This window comes from Amblyomma maculatum, chromosome 4 (assembly GCF_055883805.1).
Source record: "Amblyomma maculatum isolate TAMU_Amacu chromosome 4, ASM5588380v1, whole genome shotgun sequence".
NCBI classification, from domain to species: domain Eukaryota; kingdom Metazoa; phylum Arthropoda; class Arachnida; order Ixodida; family Ixodidae; genus Amblyomma; species Amblyomma maculatum.
The window spans coordinates 123,160,787-123,173,847 of NC_139347.1; the positions used below are offsets into that span (position 1 = coordinate 123,160,787).

The following is a 13,061-nucleotide window of genomic DNA, read 5'->3' on the forward strand; positions in this document are numbered from 1 at the left end:
CAGTAGGGCAGATGTAAGGAACTCTAAAAGGACTAGTAGGCAGTGTGGAATAAGAAATGTTTCAGAATTAACGATGAAACCTTTGAGCCCCTGAATATATATTCAAGGACCATTTTTGAGGTGGTACCCCTTATATGTACCGAATATATTTCCGAAGAGCTACAAGTTCCGCAGCGGCTTACGTAGAATTAGGCCCCAAAAGAAAATAAAGAGTCATTTTCTCAGCGGGTGTCACTACAGCTGCAGCGGATGCCTGTGCTGACGCAGATCCGTCGGTGGATACGTGAATATAATTAGGATATTCTGACCAGATGTGCGCCAGAGTAATTTGATCTAGCCCGTTAACTGGCACGATTGATTTTTTTATTATCCCGGCAACATAGAGGCGCACAGAGGGTTTATCCATCACCCCTGGCGATTGGGCGGCGTAATATTGGAGGGCATAAGTTGTTGGTACTGCGACTAATGGCGGAGAGGTGCACTTGTAAAGCTGCGGTGCGGCCGCTCATCCAGAATCTTCATCAATGGGTGACAACGGTGTCATGTAGCCGCTAGTAAACGCACACGAAGTTATTTGTATGACAAGTATATTGATATCCAGGGAGCATGTACGTCTTGAATTGTGCCTTTTTTAGAGGTGCGCATCTGGGCAATCCAAGGCTATCTGCAGTGAATTCGCGTGCACGCTCTCTAAAGTCTGCAAGCAGGAAATGCTCCTTTTAGAGACTGCTGCGAGTCTGTATCGGATGTAGCCTACGAACAGACTCGTAAAGCTGTAGTAAGGAGTGTTGAGTTGGAGCCCATTTAATGCCTTCTATAAAGCTATGAACGGGGCAGGAATTTATGCGGCTTCTCCTCACCTCATTGATATGTTTCGACCAAGATAGCCTCTGAGCAATAATTACTCCCAGGAATCTGTGATGGGAGATATACGGTATCATCAGTACACGAAGAGTAATCGGGTAGCGGTTGACACAATTTCCCGTAAATGCCATCTGGGCGCACTTCGCCGCTAAGAGCAAACTGGCGCAGGTGCATCGTTGTCGATGACTGTTCAATGCAATCTCGCACCTATATGTGGACAGTTCGAACCAGAAGCCCAGATGCAGATGTCGTCAGCATATGCTCTGATTTAGATCTTAGCCGACAGTTCACTCACCGGACCAATTAGCACAACGTTAAATAAAGTTGGCCCTAAAGTTAGGGTAATTAGTGTGGTCTTCCGTTGTGAGACCACTACATACAATATATTCGTTCGGCTATATATGCTCTCGCCTCAGTGCAAGCTTTCCCGGGACAGTTGTAGACCAAATTTAGTTTGAAAATATAACCCTTTCAATGGTACTATATAAATAAACCTACATTTAAATAAAAAGTAAACTTTGAATGCTTGCAATTACTGGTGCAAAAGTTAACATATCGAAATAATGACCGAATCCTGTGCCCTCGAAGCCCACCAAACGAACTCGATTTCGATTTGGGACGTTTCTTAGGGGGGCGTACCTCAGTAGCGAGTAGTTTTAGTCAAATGGAACGGCACCATACGATTTGTCATGATGAGCCCTAGCGGAAATAAAGCATCGTGTACGTCAATCACGTGATCACAATTTCTGCGCTAAACGGCTCTAGGCGTATTCATGGGTATATAAAACCATTCCCTCGGGAGCTCTGCAAAGTAAACTTTTCACTTCGTACTCTGCATTTGTGGAACTAATTTTATTTCCATTCGTATAAATCCCTAATAAATCAATGAGCTAGCCCTGATTGCTTCAGCATCCTCGAGACGGTGGCAGCAATGTTTTTCATTTGTCGGAAAGATGTGTGAAGACGCCCAGAGCAGCCCCCGCCAGGAGAGCATCATGGACATGAAGAGAAGAAATATTTTCTCTACTATAAAAAGACAAACAAACTTGCGGCACGCCAAAGCACCGCTATTAAGGGTATGACGTTATAGCATTTGACACACGTGGACGATGTTTTCCTATTCTTATTTTTATAAACTGATTATTATCATAAAAACATTGGCTTTCCATTTCTAGTAGTTTGACACCTTTGAATGCATTAATCATTGTGAGGCCTCTTCAGAGCAGTATTTTATGTGTTTCCGGTTACCATGAGGGTCTTCTCTACGGCACGCGAACCGGTCTGCATGGCGAAGAAGCGGGAAGGAATAAACGCTCTACCGACGTACAGCGAGGAGGCCAATTCTGCCTCCAGCTAGCAGTGTGTACGTTCTGCTTTTTGGTTGCCTCTACCCGCGCCCTTCTTCGTCTACCCGCGTACGTGAGGCTCGAGCCTTAGGAATACAGATAATTCTGGCTAAGACGAAACACTGCATTACTTTTTCTGCAACCATGCCGCCCTACGGAGTTTTTGAACTTTGGAGCTGTTCTACGGAAATGGAACCGCCTGCACCGAGTACGTGGAGGGGGTTAAGTTGCTTTTCAATGCCAACAGCGTTTCAGAGGAAACACAAAGCTCTGTATTCCATTAAGTAAAAAATTTAGCGCAAAAAAAGAACACAAAGGACAAAGAAGAACACATAAGACGTTTGGTAGCGCTTGTCAAACGTCTTATGTGTTCTTCTTTGTCCGTTGCGTTCTTTTTTTGCGCTAATATTTTTACTTAATGGATCACCAACTAGCCCGGCAACATGCTCTCCTCTCTGTATTCCAGACGACCTGCACGCCCAAGACATACTTCTTGCTGCGGAACCTGGTTACGCCCAAGACGCCCGATCAAGTATTATCTCGAGATATGCAGTATTCTTTCCAACCCCTGCATTCCAAAGATTTCAGTGGCGAAGATTTCGCCATCGCCAACCAGATGAATCCGTCAACAACGATGCAGTAACACTCTAAAACCTGTTGGCGAACTGTAAGTATTGCACCTTTCTCAAACAACATGCTTACTATTATTGCCTCTAAATCTAGCTTTGGCATCTTCTCATCTCCTCACAAGACTATTCCTGCATCTCTACATATTCCCGTCAAATCTCACATACTCTTTGTCAATAACATGCGATGTTTCTTTGCATAATTCCTGACTGCCACTCAAAATTTAACATACATATAAGCTGCCTTATCGAAAATCAGCATATGGCATAAGGGTGTTTATTAAGGTCAGAAATTACTTTAATTTCCATGCGTTCATTTCGCTCTGCTATGCTTTTATCCATAGTCTCATTAACTATTGTATTCCGTAGTGGGGAAAAACATACAGAACACACATAGCATGGCTAAAATACATACAAAATCAAATTATACGCATTAATACGTGTAATAGCCATTTGTGCAGTGCTGCACCCCTACTTCAGGCTCATAACATTCTAGGGGCCTTATCCATGCACCGTCATTCTCTTGACGTTTTGATATTTAGGTTCATGAATCATCACTTTCCATTTCAATAATTAACAATACCCAGTTCCCGCGACGAAAATTCACTCGCTTTTCATGCCAAAAGAATGTTTACTACCAAAAACCGAGAACTAATTACGGCAAATTCATAGTTAATTTATCTGCCTTATTTATGTGCAATTCATTACCGTTCAGTACAAAGTAATCATGTAACATTCATACATTCAAGCGTAGTTTTCGTTCTTTCTTTATTGTCATAAATATTTTTCTTTTCATTTATAAGAACATGCATTTCACAGACTCAATTTTTTTTCTTTGCCTTTGCATTTATGTAACATGTTCTTAAATTATGTTGCGTTTATATTTGTGTCATCCTGTACTTCTCCATATTATATATTTACATTAGAACGGCTCCAGTTTTCACCTGCAGTTGCTTCTATGCAATCATATGTGCATGCTTTCAAAAGGATGTCTACTGTACAGACTCTGGCGTTAGGTCCTCCTCCTGTATTTACCAAAATGTATGTATCGAATCACAGCTCTTTTAATAAATTTTGATTATGATGCTAATTCTGAAGGCAGGCAGCATGATAGGGTATTTAGCAAAAGTATACCACCCGACGAAAAGTGCAGATATGAAGCAGAAGACGTTCATGGTAGCAGGAAGCACATGAGACACTGCTTTAAGAAACTGTCACGGTCATCTTTTAATTTTTTAAACTAAATATTAGATCAATTACACACAATTCATGTTCTTAATTAGCATCATAAATATTGGCTTTTCATTGTGAACATTGTGACTAACCACCTTTTTTGTATTTTATCTCTCTGCTTATTTCACCTATTTGATCAATTACTAAGTTTTCTGTTAGTTTCAACAAGCACTGAATTTCGAACCTGAGCATTTTGACTTTTTGAAGCTCATTTTTCTGAATTATCTTTCTTTTAGTTATTTGACTTAACAGAGCAATTACACATAGGCAGTGTCCAAGCTAACTTTAGCCAAGGGCTAAAAAATAAAGCATTCGAGATAATCCAGATAAACCACTTTTATGCGTCTACCAGCCGTCTAGAGGACCAATCAAATTTCGAAGAGAGTCCGGAAGTACCTGCTGCAATCCACAGTCACACAAGACTGCAAGAGGAGAACTGTGTTGTCGTATGATGTGTCTCGTGGCAATATTTGTGGTGGAACTTGGTTTCTGTCATGAGAGTCCGAGCCGGTTTCCCTTTTAAAGGTGCTTCTAATGGATTCTAATTATGTTGATGCAATCGGGGCGCGCGGTTATATTCCACTATACGCCATGAGCTGTTGTTCGTTTGTAATACAGCTCTCGAGCATCGTTGTGGCGGCTGGTAATTAACAGGTCCAATCACCTCAATTCCTGCAATCCAAGTTATTGGCCAAGCATCAAACGCCACATGCACGCTCGTAATTTTATTTCCTGCACAACGCACACGACAGTTTCCGGCAATGTTGTATTCACATACCACGTAATGATGTCACATTTTACGTGTGCCGTCATAGGCGGGTAATGAAAAGTGAAACACTAATGCTAGCTTCGAAGACATTAGACGGAAATAAATGCACTACACCTCTTTATCATTCATATGAATTATTACTGCTATTTGCATGGTGGATGGGGGTTCGTTTTCGGAAATGTTTTCGCACGAAGTTGGAAGTTTCTCTTTAAACTTTTTAGCCAAGCTCTTCGCGAATCGAGTGACCAAAACCCGCAAATAATTTGTTAGTCGTTTTTCCCCGAGAAACCTGAAACTTTAACCAAAGAAGAACGATGCGAGCAAGACGAGATACATAAAAGAAACGGCAGACACAAGCGCTGTGCAACTGTGAAAATTTAAGATATACAGTGCGCAGCATACTCACAGAATCATCAGTAGAGTTTCCATAAGCCTTATTAGGATTATTAATCATTCTCTAAATTCATTTCTATCACTCCGCGGCACTATTTAGTGCCTTGGGACTTGAATACTTCCTCTTTGGAGGTGGCTTTTAGACTTCAGAAAAAACCCACGCTAAACATGTTGCGAAATTACAAAGAAAATATTTATTGCAGTGCAGGAGTTGCTTTTGGAATATCGCGAACACAATGACCAAAATCCTACTCATATGGTAAAAACTTCGACCTCAGGTAGTCAATTTATGTTGAAGAACACGAGTGAAAGAAAGCATATCTAGTATCTTTCATATAGTACTTTTAGCGAAGTTATAAGTGCAATATACCACAATGAGCCCCCGTTGCTTAAAATCTTAGTGAGAGTGCGACGTCGTGTTAGGAGGCATTTTTTGAGGATCAGTTCACCGAAAATTCAGAACAAACCTGCCAGCAATAATATATTCTAATAAGAAATTCAGGCAACACAGTTGTGGTAGTGTGCTGCTTTTGTTAAGCTATACAAGCTGTTTTGAGGTTGCTAATGCAGGTTCTGAACAGGTTGCCTCGGACGATTATGTCCTTGAAGACTTGCTCCACTGGTAGGTCGGCATATTCCCAATCCTCGGGCCCCAACAGTTGAAGGGACGCACCTACATCCTAAGCCGCATTTGTGTCTCCTTTTGTTAAGATCGCACTGCGTGAAGAGAAAGGTTATATTGCATCGTATAAGTAAAACAGTGACGAAAAATGTACAATTGATTCTGCAGTTGTGTCAATGCTGAAAAACTCCACCGTGTTGGAATCAACAGTGACTTGACACGTTGAAGGCTCCCCACGACACGCAAGGAAATCTATAGTTTACAATATGTACTCGTTATTTTGTGCTGCTCTCTGTTAGATATTTCTTATCTTTTGACTTTATAATCTCGACGATTCTCACCATTCACAGCGAATATTTTCCTAAATTTGTATGCAGATAATATCGGCACCATATCCTTACAATGAGAGATAGGCGGAATGAAGGCATATTGAAATGATCATTTTAATTGTCTGTTGTATTGCATATCGATAAACGTGTGATCTGGGTTCGTCTCTTGGAGGGAAAGCTCCACTTCGCCCATGCAAAGCTCAAGGTGTTCTTTCGCGTAAAGAAAGTGTAAAAAGGCGTGACTCACTTGCTGGACAGGTGTGCCTAACCGCGCGACTCACCGTTTACCGGATATAATCACGGGTACTGCTCTGCTCATTGCAGAACTATCTAAGAACCAGTTCAGTGCAGGTTTTGGTCATTCAGCTGTAAATCGCTGACGCCAGACCAAATATAGCCACCCCTCAGATGTTGTGCACCATATATATTTTGTCATATTAAAAACCATGGAATACGGTGCTTTTAATGTGTCTTAATCTTATGTAGGTCTCCAACCGAAAGTGAAACAGATACGGCGCTTTAATTTTCCAAAAACTAGCCCAAAATTAAGAAAGTAATCACTAAGTGAGAATGTGGTGTTAGACGGGCTATCGCGTCTAATTTCTAGGCAGAGTTTCGGTTTATTTACATCTAGTCGGCAAACCGTGTGCAACATTGCTGAAATGCGCACAACCATGCTTAACGCAGCTTTCGATCGTATTGATAAGTTCAAGCCAATTTTCTTCTTGTCACACACGTAACTCATAGGTTACTATAATGGGGAAACATTTGATTGCCCTGATTGAACATGCGGATGAAGTACGCGCGGCTTATAACCTACCTTCAACATGTATTGTAATTGGAGCTGCTAGATCTCTATCCCCGTGTAGCCCTTTACGATTATGCGCTGCAATAGTTACATCCTCTGAACGTATATATTGCTTAGTCTTCTTAAAGCGAAGTCGGAGGGCTCAAAGGGCTCAGATCTGTCAGTATAGCCAATACTTACATAGTCGTAGGTTACATTCAGCGTTGTTGATTTCATGAGAACCGCTGCGCTATGCAAGATTCCCAGATGTTTGCTGAACTCGGGATCTGCCCGAGCTGTGGCAACGCCTTCAGGTTATAAACAAATGTTATCTCTTATAATTATTAGTGAACACAGATTCACCATGGTGTCTTGAGAGCATTTGCGTAGTTTCATTCGCCTCGTGGGCATTCGACAAAGGATGAATCGCATGATCACACTTTTGGCGCATTCTTTCATTTTTTACCATTCCAACAACCTGGGCAAACATGTTGTCAACGGAAAATTTAGGAATTTGTATTATGTGTTTCCCATGACCCTTCTATACTATACACGGGGCACACTGAGTGATCTTTAGCGCAATTTATTATGTTAATTTATTATGCTAATTTATTATGTTAATTTAACACAACTTAATTTATTATGTTCGCTTACATTCAATTGATGGAATGCTACTGCTGCGTTAAAGTGCTCGCTTGTTTGACCAGAGTCACCACTGTTTCTGCACAACGTAATGACTAAGGGCGTCAGAGACTTCATTACACAGTAGACCGCCAGAGGGCTGATGGAGTGCAGTACAGCTGTATGTGTAGTCTACCTGGCGAAAGCAACCCGAGAACGCAAGGCATTCCTCTTCAACTCAGCGCTCGGGGTCCGCCACGCAGACCTCGGATATTTTATGTTTTTCTAGCTCGTCGCAGTGGCAGTGCAAATACATTACGACTGGAATCTGACTGGAGCTCTACGTCAGCCACACTGACATTTCCCGCAGCTCGAAGAAGTGGTCAACGCTGAAGCTGCCTCCGCCATGATAGTCCCGGGCTGAAATCGGGAGCTTTCAAAATTCAGATCTTTCCCCCCTGTTCGCCTGTCAGTCAAAACCCTAACTGACGTCCAGAAAGTGGCGGTTCCATTTTATGCGAGTACGTGCTGCATTCCTTCCTGGATTCAGCAAAGCCATGGTGTCGTGCGTCAGTAATCTTGACCGTTGAACATTACCAGGTGCCAAGGGCATCATCGCAAATGCATCTGAGCACCATTTTCCGACTACACCGCACCTCCAAGAAATTGTTACGGTGACGAGTTTATTATTGCGATAGCAATACTGCGCCAGGTTTCGGCCCGTCGCGTCGTCGCGGGAAGGGCCACGTTTGCCCTTGAACAGCCGAGAAGACGAAGAAAAAGAAGGAGAACGCTTGGTCACCGCCAGCTAATGCTTTCCCTCCACATTCGTTTCAGCAGCATTGAACCCTTCTCATTTATATGTGGGCTGGCACCTTACGCTCTAGCTTTATACTCTTATAGGAAGAGCTCAAGTGTCCCCAATAATATAGCACCTTACACTGATAGGGCGTGATAGAGGACTAGTGCAGCAGGCAAAAGAAGCTTCCTCCGTTGCTATCGCAATTCAACTATGGTTAACAAGAGTTAAACCACCACTCATATTTCTGCAAAATAGGCAGTGAATGCGTGAAAGCCAGGAAGAGTCAGGTCTGTCCCAGTCCTGGTCGCTACCATCTCCTCCTCTTCCTAATGTCCAACTCTTCGCGACGTAGCATAATTGACGGAACGATATATATTATCAGATATCGTATTTTAAAGTAGAGACAGGGTTGGAGCGAAAATGTCTTTTCTAATGTGCACTGTTTGCGTTCGGAAGTGGATAGATAGATGATCAGCGAAGGAGGGGACATGCTTTGAGTCGTACGGAACAGACGTTACAAAAGACTTCCAGCAAGTCCGCTGTCAGATTAGGCGTAATTCAGGATATTATGGTTCATTATTGTGTGCTTATAGAAGTGAGTGATGCTGGAGCTTTGTATTTTTAATGTGCTTTGTTTGAAACGAGGAAGAATCCTACGCAGTCTGCCCTCGTGTGCTTTTTATAAATTACAATATTTACTCTGTGTAACAAAGCATTATGCACTGAAGAATGAAGAAATCATTGAAATAACGGAAAGAGGTTCGCTCATTTTATGAAGTCCAGGAGTGAATTATGATACGATCCCTGCGTTAAGGCGATATATTAAATGGAGTCTTCATTGAAAGACCTGCTGCCATCAGGTACCTAATTTGGCTCGGTCTCAGTTCTCGGCAGGCCCAGAGAATGTGCACAGTGTTGTCTTTAATAATTGCGCATTTGCATATCCGAGATCATGGGCTCGTATATACAGTCGTGCCACGTTAATATGGACACTTTGGTTTCCGACCAAAACTGTCCATAAAGCGAGTCATCCATAATAACGAGTCATGAATAAAAACAAAAAGGATTGTATTGAGAAAAGAGAATTGTAATTAACGACTGCTTTTGTACATAACGGTGTGCACTGGCCTCAAAACTTCACAGAACACCGGCAATTTTGAGTGCATTATGCTTGTCATTGTTGTCTTCAAAAAATTGTAGTGCAGTCTGAAGCGACTCGCTTACCATGACACCCGTGATGTTGGGCTTTGTGTTGGTCGAACTTTCGAGCACAAACTCCTCACTGGCCGATGAATCAGCGTCTGATTCTCTACTCTACTACCGCCACTTCCAAAATGGCCTCTTCACTGAGCAAAGTAGCCGCTAAGTAGCTGCTTTAGGTTCTCCTGAGGCGAGGAAATAGCTGAGCTGTCGATACTAGTCCCTCACAGCTTGGATTGACTGAGATGGCTTTTGCCGCTTGTATTCACAGATTTCTTCGCGCCTACGTTCAGCTCTGTTCTTTTGCGTTTAACTCCGTTTAACTCCCGCCATGCCAAAAGCCAGACTCAAGTTGAGGGTTACAGGCTCCTGATGCTGTGCACTTTTTTGCCTAGTTAACCTTTCTGCCTTTCCGTTCTTCTGATTCTTTTTTTTTTATTTTTGCTTGTACTGTTTCTGTAAGGAAGCAAGCGAGTCAAGTCGGCAAGCTGCTATGCAGAGGGCTATCGAACATCCCATCTTCTTGGCGCCGTTTTTAAGTGTTCCCATAAAACAAGCACAGCAAGCTGAAGTACAGTTTAGAACGACGGCTAACCGACTACGAAGAGCTCAGAGCTTGCAAAGGCCGCATCGTTGACTCAAAGCGAAGCCGACATACGGACCGCATAGTGTGCAAAGTTTGAGAGTTCGGCAGCGCATCAGGGATGAAAACCAGGAGCATGAGAGGGAAGCGCGTCAAGGAAGGGGCGCCCGGTCCCGGTTGCGTGTTCGTACGTCGCCTTTCTTTTGTCGCTCTACTTTATGAGTGTGTCTTAACTCTCACCGAAAAGCGTTAACGGCTTTATGGAACACACATTGCGCTTTGGGAAAGAAAACTTCAGCTCCCACCGCCACTGTAGGCATTTGTCTTTCTTCCTGTCATTTCTTTCTTACGCTTTTACCGGCCTCTCTGTTCACGTTCAGCTGAATTTATTGCAACCACATGTTGCTGTTTTCCCGACTGCGGCGACACTTCCGCTGCACCCAGAAATCGCCTGGTTCCCCTCTTTCGGGGTCTTTCTTACGTTGACCCTCAGTTTGCTGTGTACGTTCTTCTCCCCGCGCCCCTCCCCCTTCCCTTAGAACGGCGACTCGCCCGCTTTGGTTCTTTCCAACCCCACAGGACTCGTTCAGGCATCCCGCCGTATCGGCTATCGCGTAGGTTCGCGCGCGGCGCGCCCTTCTTTAACTTGCGTTCGGACTCCTCTGCTTTTTTTCAACCACTGTCCATATTAACGAGACAAAAATACATGGGCCCAAGTGCGCCGCGTTCATTCTTCCCCTGTCCATTGTCCGCACAGCGAGTTTCCATATTCGTTCAGTTCAGTTCAGTCGTTCAGTTGTGTCCGACTCTTCGTGACCCTATGGACCATGTCACGCCACGCTTTCCGGTCTCTCACTATCTTCCTAACATCACATAACTTCATCTGCAGTGCCTCGAGGATGCCATCTAACCATCGCGTTCGCTGGCTACCCCTTCTCCGGCGACCCTCAACCTTTCCCAACATCAAATCTTTCTCCAGTAACCCCTCTCTTCTCATCAGATGACCAAAGTAGCTGAGCTTTAACTTCAGAATTTGACCCTCCAATGAGCAGTCAGGGTTTATGGTCAACAATATCGACTGATTTGATCTTCTGGCAGTCCAAGGAACTCTCAAGAGTCTTCGCCAGCACCACAATTCAATTCTCCGGCGGTCAGCCTTTTTCACAGTCCAACTCTCGCATCCATACATCACAACTGGAAAGACCATAGCACGAGTTATACGGATCTTGGTTGGCAGACACATGTCTCTGCTCTTTACTAGGTGGTCGAGGCTAGCCATTTCTCTCTTTCCCAGAAGCAGGCGTCTCCTAATTTCATGGCTGCAGTCTCCTTCAGAAGTAATCTTGGAGCCCAAGAACAGAAAATCTGTCACAGCTTCCACTTCTTGTCCATTGTTGCTCCAGGACTTGATAGGGCAAGACGCCATGATCTTTGTCTTTTTAATGTTCAGTTTAAGCCCAAACCTCTTACTCTTTTCTTGTACGCGCATCAGAAGTCTCTTGAGTTCCACTTCACCTTCTGCCATTAAAGTGGTATCATACGCATATCTTAGGTTGCTGACACGTTTTCCAGCAATCTTCACTCCAGCTGAAGACTCGTCCAGGCCGGCCGCCCTCATGATGCACTCTGCTATAAGTTAAATAGGCAGGGCGACAGTATGCAGCCTTGCCTCACTCCTTTCTCGATCGGAAACCAATCAGTAAGACCATGCCCAGTTCTGACTGTGGCCTTTCGCCCTTCATACAGGTTCCTGAGGAGACAGATGAGGTGAATTGGAACTCCCATCTCTTGGAGAGCTTGCCACAATCTGCTGTGATCTACGCATTAAAACGCTTTCGCATAATCAATAAGCAGAAGTAGATGGGTTTCTGGAACTCTCTTGCTTTTTCCGTGATCCAGCGAAGGCTGCAATTTGGTCTCTAGTTCCTCTGCCCTTGCGAAACCCAGGTTGCACATCCGGAAGCTCCCGATCCACATACTGCTTCAGCCTACCTGGGAGGATTTTCAACATCACTTTGCTAGCATGCGAAATAAGCGCGATCGTGCGGTAGTTGGAACAATCTTCGGCACTGCCTTTCTTTGGAATGGGCATGTAAACTGACCTCCTCCAATCCTGTGGCCACTGCAGGGTTGTCCAAATCTACTGACATAATGTATGCAGAATTTTACAAGCGTCATGGTTGAGCTTTTGAAGCAACTCAGCTGGAATGCCATCAATTCCGCTAGCTTTGTTCTTGGCAAGGCTGGCTAAGGCCCATTCAACTTCACTCTTCAGGATGCCCGGCTCGAGATCAGTAATCACAACCGTCTTATGTTGGGTTTGCACATTCGGGTTCTTCTTGTACAGTTCTTCTGTGTATTTATGCCACCTCTTCTTTATCTCTGAGGCTTCAGTGAGGTCCTTCCCTCGTTTGTCCTTTATCACGCCCAGCTTAGCACAGAAGCTTCCTTTGATATATTTGATTGCCTTATACAGAGCTCTTGTGTTCCTTAATTGGCTGTTGTCCTCAACTGCTGGGCACTGTATGTTCAGGAAGGCATTCTTATATCTCCCCGCTATTTTCTGAAAATCCGCATTGAGAACCTTGTATCTTTCTCTTTCCCCCATAACTTTTGCCATCCTCCTTTCCTCAGCTATTTGCAAAGCCTCTTCAGATAACCAGTTTCCTTTCTTGCATTTCTTTTGCTTTGGAACTACCTTAGTAGCAACTTCTTGTATTATATTGTAACGAGTACAAGGCAGCAAACACTGATCGGAACAGTTCCACGCGCTACACTCAGTTTTTGTCCTCTTTGTCCTCTGTTGTTCTTTGTCCTCTTTTCAGAGAGGCACGCGGCATTACCCCCCCTCTTCGAAAGCGGCGACTCGACGCTGGGAATATCCTC

General features: G+C 43.8%; 1 long non-coding RNA gene across 1 annotated transcript in view; it reads right to left on the reverse strand.

The window, feature by feature from the left end:
- Positions 1–5,402: 5,402 nt before the first annotated feature.
- Positions 5,403–13,061, reverse strand: part of LOC146192283 (uncharacterized) — a 34,603-nt gene continuing 26,944 nt past the window's right edge. Inside the window, exon 3 of the long non-coding RNA XR_014706750.1 lies at positions 5,403–5,948. This is a non-coding gene — a long non-coding RNA (uncharacterized LOC146192283). The remainder of the gene's footprint in view (positions 5,949–13,061) is intronic.